At 49.1% G+C, this 19,484-nt stretch overlaps 1 protein-coding gene across 6 annotated transcripts in view; it reads right to left on the bottom strand.

The window, feature by feature from the left end:
* The window catches only part of Cyrib (CYFIP related Rac1 interactor B), a 126,498-nt gene extending 109,994 nt beyond the window's left edge, over window positions 1–16,504 (bottom strand). For 3 of the 6 annotated variants that reach the window (XM_060389359.1, XM_021645407.2, XM_021645403.2), the window contains exon 1: window positions 16,334–16,504. The gene's annotated coding sequence lies outside the window, so the exon portion shown is untranslated. Of the gene's footprint in view, window positions 1–16,182; window positions 16,203–16,333 lie in introns of those variants that run through there. The other 3 variants (XM_021645405.2, XM_060389358.1, XM_060389362.1) reach the window with 3 other exon arrangements.
* Window positions 16,505–19,484: the final 2,980 nt, after the last annotated feature.

The raw sequence follows: 19,484 nt of genomic DNA, 5'->3' as shown, positions 1-19,484 counted from the left end.
AGAATTACAGCAGTTACAGTAGCACATAAGTTGTCTCATAGGATCAGAAGTTCTAGGCTACCCTTAGCTACATGGTAAATTTTGTAAGGTCAACACAGAATACATAAGACCTGCGGAGGACAATGACAATGACTAACTGTAAAGCACACTGCTTTGTTTTAAATTGCTCACCAGTTTAGCACTTTACAAGTCCACGGCAATATGTCCTGGACACTGAGACCATCTGAGGGTAACATCTGTCTCCTGTGATTAATAATTGCTATCCTTGCTTCTAGGTTAAGCTTGGGCATAGCTCACACTTCATACTTGCTTGTGAACATGGGGAAAAAAAAAAAAAACATAGAGTGCAGGCTTACCCCTACCATACAGGCTTACCCTACCAATGACCCCAAGCCATATATCACTCCTAAGACTTAAGAAGAGGGAGAAGGGAACATAGGCGGGGTAGCTTCCACCATAAGATCTACTTCCTTCTGAACGTCTCACAATGTCCTAGAAGCCTAAGAATTTTCAGGTCCCAAGTGGACCACTCAGAGTTCACCCCAAAGACCAGGCTTTTACTCTGTGAGTCTCAGCACTCAGAGCACCTAGCAGAGTTTCCTCTACATTTCTATAGGGGATGGGGAGCAGGGACCAGGACCAGCTAGCAGAGGGCAGCTAGTCTCATTCAGCAAGGAGACACGCCTACTTCAACCCTGCCCCACTGTGACTTTCAGCTCACTGAAGAATACAGCTCCATGTGGCTTCTAGGATCTTTGGAGGAAACCCAACATCACACAAAGGAGAAAATGCTCAAACAGGTAAGGAACGGGGAGGGAATGTGGGAGAGCAGACAGCCACCATAAGAACAGCCTGATTTTGAGTTCAAGGCATTCTACAGGACTTGAGAGTAAGGGAAGAATGTCTTCACCTCCTTAAATGCTCTTCCAGCTGTTAAGGCACACAAACATTGAGACATGTCCAGACATGTCTAGGCCTTACTGCCTAGCAATAAATGCAGCCATTTTGTTTTTAAGTCTCCATTTTGATCATAAGGTAAAATTAAATTCAGGTTCTTATGCTCTGCCTTCCAGTGATTAATATGCTGACACTTTCTAAGGTCAGAATAACCTTATATATTGTAATGTCTCTATGGTTTCATTTCTCAAAGTTTGGATACTTTATTGCCTGGACAATCTGTAAAATTCCCACTGCAGGACCAATCAAATTAAAGGTCATTTAGAAATGCTTTGCTTAGCTAGTCATAATGATGGAATGTTGCCCTTCCCTTGCTTCCTGCACCTGGTTTCCTGGTTGTTACCTGGTTAAGGTTTTCCTTATAAAAAGCCTGCCTTAGAAACAGACCCACGTCATAGGTTAGCTCCGGAGTTCACTCTGTGTCCCCGACCAGTCACACTTCGTTCAGCGTTCAATAAACTTTCATCATTCTGAGTGTGGTGTCCAAATGGTGGATGTGGACTGTTCTTGAACCCCAACATCCACTAAACTGTGACTTTAATGTTAATCCTCCTGTAGTTCACATGTGTGGACCTTGACAAGAACCAGGGCTACAGAAGTCCTCACTCAGGCACAGACCAGCCACGCAGCTTCCAACAAATCTTTCAAGCACTCTGAGTTTTGATTTTCTAAAAAGCTTCCACACATACTCCTGAAGCATGGATCCCTGTGAGCTGACCTGCAGTCTTGAGCTCAGTGGCATTTATCAGAGTGGGGCCAAAACACAAGCGCAAGCTCTGGGTTTGAGGTACTCTGTGAAGCTTTTGGACCCTTTGCTTCCTTCTTTCTGCTTTTGAGACTCAGGACTTAGTGCTTGGTCACCGCTGAGGAGAACACAGGCCAAGAAGCTCATTTTAAATTCAGCGCTGACAACACTCAGCTCAACACAAACCTGGCACACCGCATTCTTCAGGCACATCTATTCATAGATGCCCATTCCTAGAGCGAGCTCTCAGTTACTCACAAGAGGACCTGTCCCATGTGTGAGACTGATGTGGTGGTGAGGACACTGGAAGGGATGGACACAAAGACTCCCCTGTGAGAGCCACAGCAGCCACACCCTGTGGTGGGCAAGTCAACAGCACTCTTTTCTTTGGTTGGAGGTTGGGGGGTGCAGTAATCAACAGCCTCCCTTGGGGAACACACACTGCACTTCATCCTCCTCCAGACACAACATTCAGAACGAACATGCCAGCAAATGTTAGCATATGTGGCACATAGCAGAGCTAAGGCTCGGGTGTGCGCAGCACCCTTAGAGATGGAGACTCCATCGTTCAGCCCATCTTGGTGCTGCCTTTGCTTCACAGACTCCACAGGACCAAGCAAATGCTTCCCAGCAGATGGGTGACCAGCAGGGGTTTGCTGAGCTCATGGAATTCTCCAGCCGGTTGGGTAGGGATGCAGTGAGCTGCTGAGTGCCTGCCGTGCGTTCCGTCATCCAAGTTTTCCTTTCATCTTCTTCCTTGAAGAATGAGGAGCTTGCCTGACTCAGCTTGCAGAGTCCTGGGAAGGCAAGCATTTCCTCATTCATCTCAACACAGCCAGGGAAGGAAGGAACATCTCACTTCCTCTCCAAGGAGCTGGGAGCAGGGAGCACAAAGCCAGGAGAGACCAGCAATTGGTGAAAAACGACTATTTATCTTCTTGGTGTAACAAAACACCTGGGAAAAGCCACTTGAGGGAGGAGGGGCTTATTCTGGCTCAGAGGGTTTTTTGTTTTGTCTTGGTTTGGGTCTTGGTTTTTTGAGACAAAGTTTCTCTGTGAAGCCTTGGCCATCTTGGACTCACTCTGTAGACCAAGCTGGCCTCAGACTCAGAGATGGACCTGCCTCTGCCTCCAGAGTGCTGGGATTAAAGGTGTGAGCCACCACAGCTGGCTTGGCTCACAGTTTGGTAGTTCGGTACATCAATGGAGGGTGGCAGCAGGAGACAGCTGGTCATGTTGTGCCCACAGTCAGGAGACTCAGAAGAGAATGCTGGTGCTATGCCTTCTCCTTTTTCCCTTTTACTTAGTCCAGAACCTCGGCCCATGGGATAGTGCCTTCTACATTAAGGAGAGGTCTTCCCTCCTCTGTGGAGAGGGCTTCAAGGACACGCCCAGAGGCGTGATTCCCAGGTGACTTCAAAGATAATCAATCAAGTTCACTGGACTAGCCATCCAAGGGCAAAACTGGGTTGTTTCTGGACACATGATAATTAAACACCTACTAAAGGTCCCTACTACAAAAATACATAAATGTTAAAAACAATAAATCTATGGGCAGAGATGTAGCTCAGTGATAGAGGACTTAACCCAGCAAGTACAGATCCTATCTATACTACCAGAAAAAACAAACAAACAAACAAACAAACAAACCTGTGTGTGGCATCCTACACTGTGATCCCAGCACTGAGGTTCAGACAGAAGGATGGAGTTCAAGGTCAGCTATGTGATGAATTCCAGGACAGCCTGGTACACACAGAGTCTCAAAATGAATATAAGGAAAGAAAGAATCCTGGGAGGTAGGGAAAGAAGGACATAGGAAGGGAGGGAGGATGGGAAGAAGGGAAGAATGATTCAGGGGAGGTGAAATATTTTAAAAGGTACCAATTTGAATTGTCTACCCAAAGCAGAAATGTAATTTGTACATTTGTACATCAGACATAAGGTAGGCACCTAGAACCTTGGTTGCCCTGAACCCTTCCTTTAGAAAATGTCTTACCCAGCAAACAGGAGGCCCTGGGTTCAATATTCAATACTGAAAAATAAAAAGGTGGCTGAGGCATTTCAAATCAGATTCCCTCTAAGACAGGCAGCGATGACAAGTGGGCTGCATGACAGACACAGAACTCTGAGAAGATGGCATTTTAAATACCATGGAGTGTCTGGGAATTTGTAATGCTGCAGTCATCGCAGAACGGCCCCTATGGCAGCACCTTCAGCTGTCTCCTCCTTTTGGGCTGCTCAGAAAGGCATATATCCACATCTCCGTGCATCCCAGAGCACAGAGTTCCGGTGCTAGAGAGGCCCCTGAAGGCCTGAGGTCACCGATCCTTCCTGTCAGCCAACCAAGTTCCTTTTGCCTTGAAGCTTACAGACAATACCCTACTGTCTTATCAGTTGCCATCACTCATTATTGTCAGAAAACAGTTTCTACATGATTTTATGACCATTACTGAACCGGGTACTTCTAGCTTCCCTCAATCCTACCAGCTGCTCACTGAGAAGAAGCAAAGTGATTCTAGAAAAGTCTCTCTTGAAATGGAAACATTGATGACTTCTGTGTAGACCTAGGGGAGGCTGGCCCCAGGGTGACCATCATTCAAGACAGACCAGCTGTCTGCTCATACTGTCACCAGACCTCAACAGGGCCTAAGTTTTACTAACTAATTGGCTGCTGGGCCAGAGAGTAAAGGTGCTGGCCACCAAGCCTGACAACCTGAGTTCAATTCTCCGGACACACATGGTGGAAGGAGAAGACCAACTCCTTTGAGTCATCCTTGAGTATCACAAACGTGCTGACACACAATTGTACAAAATAAAAATAAACAAATAAATGCAGTTGTTTTTGACTGGCTGGCTGGCTGGCTGTATCTCAGTTATTAAGTGATCTAAACTCGGTTTTCTTCCTTGACCCTAGAAATGGCAAACTGCTGGGATTCATGAGAAAAAGAATGGAGGGAAGGAGAAAGGAGCAAAGGAAAGGGGAAGAAAAAAAAGAGATCAAGATGATGCCAAATGCAAAAGAGAGAGGAAGAAATGAAGGGAGGGAGGGAGGGAGGGAGGAAGGAAACCCATTTGGATTCAGCCCCCACCACACCTTCTGCCACCATTTTTATGTATTTCTCTCAGGCCCTTTTCTACCACACAGTGACGGCTTTACCAGCTCCTCTCACCTCTGTGGCCCTGACTCCCAGTGGCCCCGTGTCCATTTCAACTTTGTGGTTACAAGTGACAAGAGCCTGGCCCTGTCAGGTACTAGGTCACCTCCATTCAAGTTGCACAGGTAACAGCTGAGCTCCAGATCTCCAGGCAACATTCTTCCCATACTCTCTACCGTGTCCTTTGAGAGATTCCCAAAAGTGAGTCAGCGCCAGACCAAAGGTTACAAAGGTGGTTAGCTCCTGACGTCAATCCCCACAGCACACAGAGGAGTCACTCAAAACACAGGCAGCCACCAGCAAAGGAAGCAGTGGTGACACTTATCACAGCACTGGGGCTTTCTCTAAATCAGCTTGGGTGATCTTAGGTGCTCCCCAGCTCTCCCTTCCTGCCTGGAAAATCCACCAGACACTGGAGAAAACTCCAGAAGATGGAATCAAACAGATGTCCTCCCTCAAAGCCATGCAAGGAGGGAAAAGGGATACACTAGACCAAAGGTGAGCTTACCCTGGGAGAGAGAAGCTTTCAGGACACATTCTCCATGATGAAGAAAGACAGGGCTGGGAACATTTGAAGTCACACCTACAGAATTGCTCAGTCCTTCTGAGGGGAGATCAGAAGGCAAGCCAGGAGCACACAACTGGCTCCCCACTCCCCGCATTCCCCACTGCAACTCTGAGAAGCTGCCAGAGCAAAACATAGTCCTACTGGATGGGGACATTGAGGACCAAGCGCAGGTATCCTCCATGCCAGCACTTTCAGATCAACTCCAAAAAGGGGCGAGAGTAACTCCACAAACTCACTTGTGATATAGACTCTAGTTCATTCAAAAACACGAAGTCGATAGATAGATAGATAGATAGATAGATAGATAGATAGATAGATAGATAGATGGATGATAGATTTGGATTGTGACTGCTGTGCAGAGGTAGGTTATTACATAAGTAACATTCCTGTGACCCTGGGTTCCATGCCCAGCACCTCAAAATAAAGACGTGAATATGAACAAATACAATTGACAATATAAATAGCGTAGTATTTCCAAGAATGTAACAAGAATAACATATTCTTGTGCTGTATGACATACTCATCTATATTTGATTTTTTTCTCTTGGTGCTGCTGCTGCTTCTGGTGTGTGTGTGCGTGCACGCATCTCTTTGTCTATGTGTCTAGGTGCACAGGGGACACCAGGTCTCCTACTGTATCTCTCTTCCTTATTCTTCCTAAACCAGGGTCTATCACTGAACCTTGAAGTAGCCTAGTTGCCAACAAGCCCCAGGGATCCCTCCTCTTGCCCACAGTGATAGATGTGCACCAGGCCACACCCAGGTTTTTACATGGGTGCTGGGATTCAAACTCAGCAGCGTCCTTTCTTCCGCACTGAACCATTTCCTGGGTCCCAGGTGCTGTCCCTGAGTGTATCCTGTTTCCTACAGCTCAGTCCATACATTTGATTGTGGACCTGACAACACAGCATTCTGGACTCCAACCCCTGTGTGTGGAGCCCTGTCCTTTGGTGTAGGGCTAGGTCAGAAATCACTGGCTCTGTGAAGTTTCACCTGGTGGGCCAAATTCTGCCCTTCTGTGGTGAAGAGGTCTCATCTGATTTGGTATTCTGGGTATCGAGCTAGGACTCTCAGTGGGAGACTACTAGAAAACGAGCCTGTCTCAAATGACAACAGGAAACCAGTACTCCAAACGTATAGAGGCCCACAAGACCCAGTAACTTCATACCCCACCACCCAGGACAGTCTGGTCAAGAGAACTAGCTCTCCCCGTAGCCACCCACTGGCTGCATGACCCTTGGCAGCGGTTAGTCCTCCCTTGCCTGGTAATTCATTCATGCTTTTCAAGCTCCTCTACTGACATTGGGGAACTCACATCATCCCCCTGGACCATGGTTGCATGTCTGGAGGAGAATCAGAGTTAGTCCCAGCAAGAGGGATGGGGTCACACTGTGCAGGGACACTGACCTCAACACTGGTTCAGCAAGGCCCCAGGGTCAGTCCCCTCCCAAGGAGAGGTGCTTCCTCTTTCACTGTCTGGCCCATGGCTCAGGACTTACTCATCCTATTTCCTCTGTGGGCCATGGCCTGAGAAGAACTAGGGAAGACAACTTGGTGACCTTCAGGGTTTTTCCTATCTCAGGACAACTTCCCAATCCCCAGCCATGCAGACTCTGAGATATCTGTAAAGGCTAATAGATTAGTCCAAACTGTCATACCTCTAATAGGCAGCCAGGCTTCAAAATAGCGATGCTATGCCCTGAGTAGTGGCCTGTGCTTTTAATCCAAGCACTCAGAGAACAGAGGCAAACTCTTTGAGTTTGAAGCCAGTCAGCTCCAGGACAGTCAGAGCTACACAGTGAGACACTGTCTCAAAAAGAGAAAAAAAAAAATTAAGTGGGGATTCTGGGGTTTTTTTGGGTGTGTGTGTGGCTGAGTTGTAGAGTGCTTGCCTAGCATATATAAATCCCTGGGCTTAAATCTCAAGTACCCCATAAAGTGCACCCCACCGAGTGAGCACAGTAGCACATGCCTGTAATACCAATAGCTGAGACAGAAGGATCAGGAGTTTAAAGTCATCTTCACACACCCTGGTTCACATAAGGCTGTCTTTAAAACAAAAATACTTTAAGTGGGTATGGGAAGATGGCTCAGTCAGTAAACTGTGTGCCACATAAGCACGAGCAGCTGAGTTCGGACCCCGGCACCCCAGTCAACACCAGGCCCAGTGCTGCATCTACAACCCCACACTGGATGAGCAGAGACAGGCAGATCCTTGTGGCTCACCTGCCAGCAAGTGCAGTGAGCATTTTGGAATTTTGTTTAAAAAAAAAAAAAAAGGCAATATTACAATTTTTGTTTTAATCCGAGGTGTAGAGATATGTGGTTGCTTCACAGCAGCTGACTAGGATTTGCCTAGTGCTCTGGCGGCGGTGTAATTTTTGCCAGCTGCAGATACTTTTGGCAATTGTGTGATGTTTGGAGTTCTGGGGACTTTTCAGACGGTGGCTTGCTGGCTGGTACTTGGATGCTGTTGGTTGCTGTTGGTTGTGGTTTGTTAAGCAGTCATTCAAAAAGAAAGAAGAAGAATGAGGAGGAGGAGGGAAGAAAGAAAAGGAGAAATAATAATAATTAAATATCCTGACATCAGAGATCAAACTTGGCCCAAGGAGCTCCATCCCCCTAATCAGCAGGAAGTATTCTAACCATAACATCACCCCCTTTCCTCGATATCATTTTTCTTTCATATCTAGTATTAGGGGGTTGAAAAGGAAGAATAAAAGAGGTGAAGAGTGGAAGAAAGAAGAACCCACAAAGTAGCTACCATTGGCTACAAGTAAGTCTAGCCATTTAGTGAGCTCCAAGGCCAGTGAGAGACTGAGGAAAAATAGAGGAAAACATCTGATGTCCACAAACACATACATACATCACATACATATACAAACCCAAAAATAAGATAATTAAAAAAAAAAAAACTTTTTTAAGTATTCTGGCCTCCCTCCAAGCAGGTGTGATACATCCCAGGAATGAAATGCTGCAGAAGAAACAGACGGTTCTGACAACTTCTCATGTTGAAGAGGACAAGTGCATCAAGGGGAGCGTGTGAATCCAAGATCCACCTTCTGATCTCAAGTCTGCAAGGGCCGGTGTACAAACCCCAAAATCTTCCACTCAAATTCCCACCCCCACCAGAAACATGAGTCTTGCTGTCCCCCTTTGTCTGCCCTTCTCATCTCTTGAGAGGTGCTTATCGTAGGCAGAAAAATGCCGATTATGTGATCATGCTGCAGTTACAAATCTCACAAAATCCATCAAGTGTCTAGAGGACTCTTAGGGGTTAGGGAGATGGCTCATCAGGTAAAGGACCTGAGTTTGATCTCCAGAACCCACATTTGGGAAAAGAGTGTCACGAGTAGTCTTATGATGCTAGGGAGGCAAAAACAGATCCTGGGTTCAGTGGCCAGCCAGACTAGCCAAGTTGGTGAGTCCTAGGCCAGTTAAGAGACTCTATTTCAAAAATTAAAAAAAAAAAAAAAGATAATGCCTATGAAATGACAGAATGACAGTCCTTGTGATTCACACCTGTACACACACACACATACATTTGATCGAGAGAGCACACACACATTTGCGATCATGCACACACACTCGTGCACATGCGCACATACTCTCACACACACACACACACACAAACATGCACGCACATCACCTGAGGAGTCTGACTAGTATGGTCAGTTTCCCACCTTTACCAAAAACTTCTGCACACAGACCAGCCCACAAGAAGGAACCCATGGATGTCGAGAAACCCACAGTCCTATACCATCCTAAGGGGAGTTCTCAGGCCAGCTATCCTCTAGGATGCTGGGGAGAACCCATCCCAGGAGAGTGAGCCTCTGCTCCTGGTAGGGCCACTCCATACTTTCTGAATTACATTCACAGGTCCCTGGAAAGAGGTGAGAGAGAAGCGGGCACCAAAGGCTATGTGGAAGGTTGGAGTTCTCCCTCTCCTTCTTATTAGCCTCTATGTTGTCTCAATTTTCTCAACTACAAAGTAACAGTAAATACCACCTGTCTCACTGAGTGACTGGGACATAGGCTACCCAAATGCAAAAGGCAGAACATACACACACATCCACGAAGGCTTTCCCCAGGAGCTGAAATGACTGCCCTCCCTCCCCACCTATCCTTCTCCTTGCACCAAGCCCCTGCCTTCCCTTCTTGGTGCCTAGTGTCTGGATGGGGATAACTGGGCTGGGCTTGGGTCAACCAGAAGAAACAACCTCAGATTCCTTCCAGTTTCACGCTGTTCGGGGGCCCGGTAGGAACTGGTGTGAGTGGCTGCCACTCACTTGTCTCGCCCCTCCCCATGGGGCAGCATCACATCACAGGCCTGGAGCTGCTGTGCACATAGCACAGCAGCTGCTTGCTTTATTACTTTGTTGAATGGCAGAATCGATCTCTTGCCTCCATCGTGAACTAAGAACTGGTGAGCTAGAGACACATGCTCAGGAACGGCTGTAAAGCACACTTCAGAACACATAGGATGGCCATTTGGTGAGTCCCTTCACAGGCCTGTTGGATCTGTGTGTACTTCAGCTGGTCTCTGGTGCCCAAGATTACATAACAGTACAGAAGACCTGAGTTCAAGGAAGCCGAGCAGACAGTGGGGGGGAGGGGGGGCAGCGGTGTGGCTGCCCAAGTTTCACTTCCATGCTGTGTCCTTTTTTCACTCTGGTTTTGAACAAAGCTGGGGCTGCGGAAGACACTGGCCGTACAGACCTCCCTCAACTCCAGTGCTCCCTGGCTCTGAGTCCGAGCCCTAGGGGTGCTAAAGAGATCAGGGACTCAAGTGACAACAGCACCTAAATATGCAACCCCAGGCAAGCTCACGAAAACATTTTCAAAGAGCATCAACAGGCTGGGAAATGGGCACTCAGATGCCAGAGAGTTCATATAACTTGGAAGAGAATTCAGATAAGGTCTGACCCCAGACATCACGGCTCCATGCGCCCCCATTTCTCACCCCACTAATGGCTCCTTCCAAAGATGCTCACCACCTCCACAGAGTATCCGGTGCTCCATGAAGCCACCACAACAGTCTAAGAACACCAAAATCACAGCCTTCTCTGCTCTACAAGAAGAACCTGGCTTTCTGTGTGTCCCTCAGAAAGGGGACATTCCTAGAGCAGCTACACAGGGGTCACACTGTAATGTTCTTGTAGGTACAGGTATGAAGGGAGGCAGGGCCATGAGCCCAGCTTTCTCAAGCACCATTCTGCTTCAGTGAAGTGATATGATCTGCCCAAGGCCACACAGCACTGTGACTGAGCCAGGCTTGAGTTTAAACTCCAGAAATTCAAAGTTGTCAGTGACATAAGACTCCTAAGTGATGAGTAAACATGGAGCCCTCCTCCCCCATGTCCTCACCCACCCTAATCAAACAGGACGAGAAGAGATGGCTAGCCGGTGGCCCTCATATACCATGGGATGATGGTAAAGCTATTCCTTTTCCCATCCTGAGCCTCTCCTTTCATTTAGTTTAGCCTGCTGCTTGACAACATCAAGGGCAGGACTATATCTAGGACCCTAGCAACCACCTGTCTCTCTAAAGCAGAGCCACCAGACATGCTTGAGGTACAAACAGGAAGGCACAGTGAGCCAGTGGAGAAGCTGGGCTTCCCAGCCAGCAGGCCTTGACTCACAGCCTTGATTCTGCCTCCTGGGAATGTCTTCTGCCTCTGGATCTCCACTGACTTGTCAGTTTAAATGAGAGGACAGAGTGCTAAAGGCCCAGGAGTCTAGGCATGGAGGTCCTATTCAGGCTCAGCCACAACCAGATCCCATGGGAAGAGCAGTCTGCTCTACCTGCCCCCTCCCTGTATCATCTCTAGCCCTTCTGGGTTCTCCTGAGCTGAGGAGACATTTGGTGACAGGTAATGGAGGGCTTCCTTCTCCATCATCTGCACCCACACTGTAACTGGACTGAGGCCTGTTCTGGGCCTCATCATTTAATGATGTATTTTCAATACACCTGCCTCTGCTGCTAACTGCCTTGGGAACCTACAGGGTCATCATGCAGATCCCTGTGGCCTGTCTTCCTGGTCCTGGCTGGTGAGGGGAGAAGCAGGATGGTAAAGGAGGTGGGATGCTCTCTAAGTATATTGTACTGAACGTGTGGTTCACAGGCCAGAAGCATCCTAACTGTGGGGAGTATGGATGTTCCAACATGACATCCAACATGGATGTCCCAAACATGACTCAGGCTGCAGGTACGCCCAAAGTGACTTGGCACACACTCTCAGATGGCCACCTGATGCCTCTCAGACTGTGGGCATTGGTAAGACTCACAACAGCGTATCAGGGAACATCACAGAAGAGAGGGCAGAAGGAATGTAAGAGCGAGGGATGGGGCCCAGTACTATGGAACACTGACCTCTGGGTATGATGTGGCCATTGCGCCACACACTCACAGCAGCTGTAATGACAGTGGGCCACCAACAGTCTGCCATAGCCCCTCCTCTCCCTGAAGAGGTTGGAACTACAGGCAGCTAAAGATTATGTTAGAGGAGGGAGAAATGCCTCTTCTCCAGTATCATTCAACCCTCACCAGATCACCAAAATGAACAAAAAGACACGAAAGTGTACACACACACAAACACACACGAGAGAAAGAGAGAGAGAGAGATTTCTAAAATGAAACCATGACCATGTGTAGTTAAAAAGTGATTTTTCAAAAAAGAGGTTGTTCTTTGTAACTTCTGGAACCTTCCATGGAAGACAAACTGGACCTTAAAATGTATATACCCCAGAAGGCATCGACGTACCAGTTACTTCACAACCCTTTTGTGTCCCAAGGATGCCAGGCAGTGCTCACACACCAGCTTTGATAGCTGGCATTGCTCCTTGTCCCTTGAATTGAGCTGTTCTCACCCTCTCAGCCCACAAACAGGCTAATGCACAGTAGCTGTCCACTGACCCCTCACAGGTCCTTTATCCACATTCCAAAATGAACTTCCCCTCACTTTTGCCACAGAGAGGGACCTTTCTGAACACAATTCCTGTTTTCTAATACGCCCTGCAATTCCTTTAATAGTTTCAGATTATGTTCAACATTATAGAAATCACTCTGGGCCACATTGCTTCCGAGCAGACTTCATCAACTTCGATTATTTATATATTTACGAATGATACTCATGGAGCAGATGGCAGCTAGTAAGCCTGTGACAAGTGGGGAGAAAAAATGAATGGGACAGAACGTAAGCTCGATGACTCGTCCATTTAGTCTCTGATGGTACCATCTCCCATTCAGTGGAAGCCCGTCAACAATTGGATTAAAATAGCACTCTCAGACTCAAAGCGCTTGCAGACTCCTGATCTCCTCTAGGAACAGCCTGCCAGTCCAGAGCAGCTTCCCAAGCAGAACTGGAGTGAAGGGGTACAGAGGACAGGAAGGTGGCACCAGGTAAGGGCAGAGAGAGCCTCACAGAGGGGAAGCAGCAGACATTTACTGAGCACCTACTGTGTGCAGTACTCGCTGTTGTATCCACCTCTGTGTTGATCCCCATGCCATCTCCAGAGCCGGCGTTACTCCCCATGTTACAGCCTATCAGCAGTCAATGTGGACAATCCGTGCCCCAAACCCACACTCTTAGTGCCCCTGACAATAGAAAAGATGGTGGGAGGGGTAGTAATTGCCCCACATTCGTATCCTTGTCCTCCACCCAAGGCCCATCCAGCCTTCAGGACCATCTGAAATCTACATTCTAAAGTTCTGCCAAATCGATGTAAAGTGGGTCCATTTGAGACGAAGAGGAAGTCAAGTCTTGGCTAAGAACAGGAAGACGATACACGGACTCCAGAAGATAGAGGATGGGTGTCACAAGCACATGGAAGGTAGACTGGAGGGGATGGAGCAAGCCTCTGGGCCTGGAGCTATGGATACTGGAGGGCACACACAGTCTTCAGCAACCTATGGAAAACACACCCCTCTTGGGAAAGTTAGGAGTCCTCCCTCCCTGGCCTCCTCCCACTTTCTCTCTGGAAGCTTCACAGTTAAAACAGAGTTAAAATAGTTAAAACAGAGAGGAGCTCCTGCAATAGTTCTGCTCTGACAGGCAAGACTGCCATGACTACTGCCATAATTGTCCTGCTTTTGGGGCTTCCATCACATAACAGTGATGCAGACACAAGCCCATGCCTCATCTGCCCATTTTACAGATAGGAACACTGTGCAGAACCCTGGACATGCACATTTAAGAGACAAAGAAACTGGATTAAATGCTGACCCTACTCTTCTGGGTACCCTGTGCGATGGGCACGAACTGGAACAATTTCACCTGTTGGCCGACAGGAAAAGAGGGTTTCAAGGTGACACTGACCTAAGGCTGCATGCTGACCGTACTATGAAGTGATGTTGGTGGTGTTTACCTGCTTCAGAAAGGGCCTTGCCACAGCACAGGCTAGTCTCAAACCAGTGACCTCCCTGCCTCATCATCCCCAGTGTTACGATTACAGGTAGTCGTCACCATGCCCAGCTCAAATAACAACAATTTCAAATCTACACAGCGCAGCCTCAGATGGGTTTGCTAGAGACAGCCAAGTCCCATACCACCAAAGCCACAAGAATGGTAGTCTCTCCAATCAAAGAGATAGCAGAGATACTGAGCACGAAGCCACACTCTCCTGGCATCAGTGTCTCTTAGGAGTCCTTCCTGTGGCCCTATCTCGGGATTCTTACGTAAGACCTGCCAGGGACCAGGATCCATGACTTTACTTCAGGAAGAACCACCAGGGGACAACGTCAAGGTCACTTCCAGGCCAGATGTTGACCTTGAGATGTAAACAGAATGCAGTCACAAAGAACTGAGGGGAAACCATCACTTTCTTACTCGCTCTGTCAGAAAATAGGTCCATGGCTCCTGGAATAAGCCAGGCAGCCTGCCAGGCATCAGGAGACACAAGGCATTCAGAGTGCAGCAGGGCTATCAGAACCCCAGGCAAGTTTTGCAGCCCTGAGACTTAGCTGATGGCCCTGCACCTGCCTCCGTGGGCTGAGAGTCCTGGGAAGTCCTGGCCTCACTCCCAAGTCTGAAGGAGATGAAAAGAGTCCCTCTTGCCACACAGGTGACTGTGGCCACCACGTGAATTATCAAGCAGGCATGCAGCAGTGTCACTGTGTGGAGGAGCTTGTCTGCCTCCTTAAATGAATGGAAGTGAGCTGCACATGGTGACACGCCCGAGGTCTCAGCACTCAGGTGGCAGAGGCTAGTGTATTTACAAGTTCTGGGCCAGCCTATGCTATACCTCGAGCTCCTGTCTCAAAACAAACAAACAAACAAAACAAGTAACAGTAGTTCTGACTCATTGCCTGTCCTGAGGCGAAACACCGTATCACTACCTCCTCTTTCAAGATCTTCAGAGACCTACACAGAAGGTTTTGGACATGAAAAAGGACAGGGATGGCAGTCAGAGAAAGCAACATTTCTTTAATATTTCCCAAAGTGCACAAATACATCTTAGGCCTTTATCCAAAAGCCATTTCTATGTACCCCTCTCTAATACCCTTCAAACAACACAACATATATTCTCTCCCCCCTCCACACACACATACACACATACACACACACACACACACCCTCATAATCCACAGCATACCTACTATAAAGTGCAACCCAGGAAGAAAGCCTAACCAACTGACCCATTCTGCATGGCCCACCACAGGAGAAAACCAACCTCTCCCCAGTCTCCTTCCCAGTTACATGCAACCCAGGCCCTGGGAAATTATCCCAGCTGGCAACGGTGCCAGCCACCTCCGCTGTCATCTGGCCATAGGAAAAAAAAAAAAAGATGCTTCCTTTTATGCACACAGAATACAACCCTCCAAGAATAGGAAGAATCTCAAAATCAGAGTGGAAGCTCCTTCACGGGGAGTCACTATTTCCTCCGTACCTCGGAGGTAGCAAAAAATATGGCTCCAGTGATTATGGGATGGAAGTTAAGGGCAAAGAAGGCAGAAATGAGGAAGCGTAAGGGCTGACTTCTCAAAATTTACCATCCACCAATTCATTTCACAACCATCAACAGGGAGGCCTCCCAGTACGCCAGGCACATGTCTTAGGGGATGGAGACCATTAAAGGTGAAGTGACATTCCTATCCTGTACCTCAACGCCAGGAAATCTAGTCCCATTTACTGTAGGCCACAACTCAAAGCAGCCCATTTTACAGACATGGACTAAGACCCAGAGAGGGCAGCCAACTTGTCCAAGGTCACAAAGCTGGTGAGTAGCAAAACCTGGAATTAGACAGAGGTGCACAATACACGTGACTCTCCCTGCTGCGCCACCTTCATACTCAAGCCCTCCCCCAACCCCTCCATTTCTAGCGTCAGGGTGGGGATCAGACACAAACCCCTAGGGCTCTGCCTGCAAAGGAAGTTCGGGTTCCTCTTTCCTCCCACCCCAGACACAAGACCCACATTCACAGGACAGGTTTCTTCCAGACCTACTGTGTGTGCACCGCCCCCGGAAAGCCCTGCTGGCTGCAAATGCATCCACCTCTGAACCCTGAACTTCCATTAAAAAAAAAAAAAAAAAAAAAAGATGATGATGATGATGATGATGATGATGAAAACATAACGGGCAAAGAGGAAGTGCTGTTTAAACGCCCGCGGGGGTCGGAGAAGGAGGAAGTCGAGCCAGTGGGAGTCTATTCGCCCTTTTGGTTCCTCAATTCCTGGCCTGGAACATCCCGCCCCCCCCCCCCCATGAAGTTAGCGGGAGGGCAGCGTGGCGCCAGGGTAAGGCCCCGTACCGCTCACCTGGCTTGCAAGAGGGGTGTGCCCCGGGACGGCTACCAGGGTGGCCAACAGCCTCAGGGTGCACGGCGCCCTAGGCGCTCTCTCCCTCCCAGCAGCCGGGTGACCCTGGGCGGCGACGCCGCAGAGGGCTCCCTGCGGGCCCTGCACTTACCTGGCGGCCCGACGAGCTGGCGGCGGGAGCCTGCGGTGCACACACGCCGCTTCCGGGTCGGCGGCTCGCGCGTCCCCGCCGCAGGTTCGCGAGCGGCCCCGCCGCGGCGGTAGCAACAGCAGCAGCGGCGGCGGCGGCGGCAGCGGCAGCGCCTCGGCCCCGGCGCGGCCAGAAATCGCTATAAAAGGAAGAGGCGGCGAGGAGGAAGAGGAAGCGCTGTTTACCTTCGCAGCCCAGCCCGGCGCCGCACAAAAGGAGGACGCGGCGACGCGCCGCCCCCCGCGCCCCGGCCCCGCCGCACCACGGGCCCCGCGTCACCGCGCCCGGGACCGCCCCGCGTCGCCCCCGCCCCAGCCTGCCGGATGACCTTGGGCGAGTCCCGGGTGCTTAGGCTCAACCCCTAAGGGTGCTGGTCCCTCGCGGTCCCCTCCTCACCTGGGATGAGGGGTCGAGAAGTGCCCTGCCACCTGCCTAGCTGCTCCTGCCTAGCTGCTCCTGGACCGCGGGAGCCATGCGAAATCCCTGCCAGGCAGAAACACCCACAGGGTCCAGTGTTGCAAACCCACGGGGACCTATAAAGCAGAGGCCGTGCGAGGTGGGGGTCTGAGCTCCCACATGGTCATCCCAGGACTTGTAATTTAGTGAGGGGAAACTCCCCAATTAAGATCTCCTTGCTGTGATTCCCATTTCGGTTGCTGTGGGAAACTCTGTCTTTCCTCTTGTCTAGGACACGGTTAAGGGGCATCTTCTTTGCTCTCCTTTACTCCACTTCCCTCAAGCCCACGTCATCGTTATCTTGATATTCAACCAGATTTTTCCGGAATATTTAGTGTTCTGTAAAATATCTTTTTACATGCCTCAAGCATGGCATCAAAAGGGTTACACCCGCTGCTGCTTTCATTCCTCCAGCAATGCTGTGTGTTTTGGGGCGCGCCCAGGCGCCCAGACAGTTATTTGGGACTGATTGACCTTGGTCCATTTCATCGTGAACAAAAGTGTGTCTAGATTTTCCTTAACCTCGGCCAGTTCAGGGAACTGAGGTGCTGAGATGGGCTACAGCTGCACTCTCATGGACTTTTGGTAGGGAGAAATCCTTGTGCCATGTAGAGCCTCTAAATGATAGCTGGCTTGCACTGGGACAAGCAAGAAAAGGTGTGTGTCCCACTTGGAACAGGAGACCGGAATAGTGAGGACAGATTTAGGCCACAGGAAGAAAATAATTGCCTGGGAGGCTTGAGGGCATGAGTTCAAATCCTCCCTCACCACTGCACTTCATGACCCTGGGCCAATGAGTGCCCTTGGCTGTGAAGGAGGGATCCCATGCCATCTTACAGTGTGAGGAGTGGTCTGGTCAGCTATAAACTTAAGGAGAAACAGGTTTGAACCTGAGGAGCAGAGCAGCCTGTGAAACAGGCCTTCCTCATTCTGGACGTGACAGTCCAAGTGAACCAGGTGCCAAAGGCTATGCCCACCTCACTCAGCTCTCACCGCAATTCACAAATCAGCCTGCCCAGAGTTATGCATGAAGAGGCTGAAGCTGGTACAGATGGCATCAACCCGAGGTCATACCAATCACATACCAGTGTAGCCAGGCACATATGTACCCAGGTTGTCTCACTGAAACCCAAAGACCGGCCTGATCTCAGCTTTACTGTACAGTGGAACAGACAGTAAGGACTCTGTGTGCAGAACCTAGGAGGGCTGCCGCCATTGGTGCTACTGCTCTTGGGATAACTGTTAAAGACACAAGGACCTGGGGGGTCTTCAAACAACTTAGGACAATTGGAGTGCAAGCCTGGGGCAGGAGGTGGACAAGAACTCGGAGGATGAGGGTGTGGTCAGGGGGACCATGCTTAGCCTGCACTCCACTGGAGTCCAGCCAGTCACACGTTTCACACGTTTGTGCCTCGGGTAGGAAAGTCTGTTCCCTAACCCCAGTGATACTGAGTCTCGCTTGTTCAACAGGAGCCTGATGCCCTTGACAGACTCAAGCAAATGGAGAGCTGGAAAGAGCCTGTGGCAACTCTGCCTAGATATCAACTCTGTCTGACAATAGTGAACTCCAACATCCTGTAAGGAACACCACCTGCCATTCCCGGCGATGCAGGCACAGGCAGTCACGTAACCCCCGACTCTAATTTGTCCATCTGTAAATAGGACTGATAATGTCACCTTCTGGTATGAGAACTGACTACATGAGACAATGAATTTTACATGATTTGCCAACTGTGATGCCATCTTTTTATCTTGATATTAAAATCTGGATCTTGTGGCATCTTTCAGGCAAAAAAAAAAAAAAAAAAGACTGCAATTTCCTTCATGTATGTAAAAGCCCTTCAAAAAGATGCCTCTAAAATGTGTCTTTCAAGATTGCCGGAATGGATGCTGTCCTGTGTAAAAGTGACAGAAGGTGAAAGTCAGGTGACTCTGGTACTTACTTTTGTCCTGCTGGGTTAGCGGTTTGCAATTAAAAAGATCCTACATTCCATCGTGACCAAAATAAACCCAAGGAAGGCCTCTTACCTGCTTGCCAGCCTTCCCAGCCTTCTGACCATTCAGATCCCAGAGATGAGGCTGACCTAGCTGGAGCCTGGCCAGATGCTGTGCCGGGACAAAGCAGGGCACATGGAAGATACTCACAGATGGCACACCAGCATCTCAGAGGGATCTCAGTGAAGTAGAGTGTAGCATGAAGCTAAAGTAGGAACAGTAGCTTTTCATGGAAGACACAGGGAATCTGAGCCTTCTAAAGCCTATGCACCAACTCCCATTCAGGAATCAGAGGTGTGTGGCCAACTTGGGCCATAGAGTGAGGCCTTGCCTCAAAAACATCTGTGGGGTGTGGCGGCATAGAACCTCTAATCCCAATAGTCAGGAGGCAGAGGCAGCCAAATCTCTCGGAGTTTGAGGATCTGCTCTACATAGCGAGTTCCAGGACAGCCAGAGCCACACAGGGAGACCCTGTCTCAAGAAAAATCCAAGCAAACAACCAAACAAAATGGCCTGTGAGAGCTCCTGGGGGCTGCTAAAATTGGGGGAGCAGTGAGGGATGGAAAGTGAATGCATTGTGGATACAAGGTTTCCTTTTGAGGTAACAGAATGATTTTGGAGTCAAATCACAGTGATTGATGGACGTGAAAAGCACAAGGAA

This window comes from Meriones unguiculatus, chromosome 8 (assembly GCF_030254825.1).
Source record: "Meriones unguiculatus strain TT.TT164.6M chromosome 8, Bangor_MerUng_6.1, whole genome shotgun sequence".
Classification (NCBI taxonomy): Eukaryota; Metazoa; Chordata; class Mammalia; order Rodentia; family Muridae; genus Meriones; species Meriones unguiculatus.
This window is presented reverse-complemented; position numbering and strand designations above follow the sequence as displayed.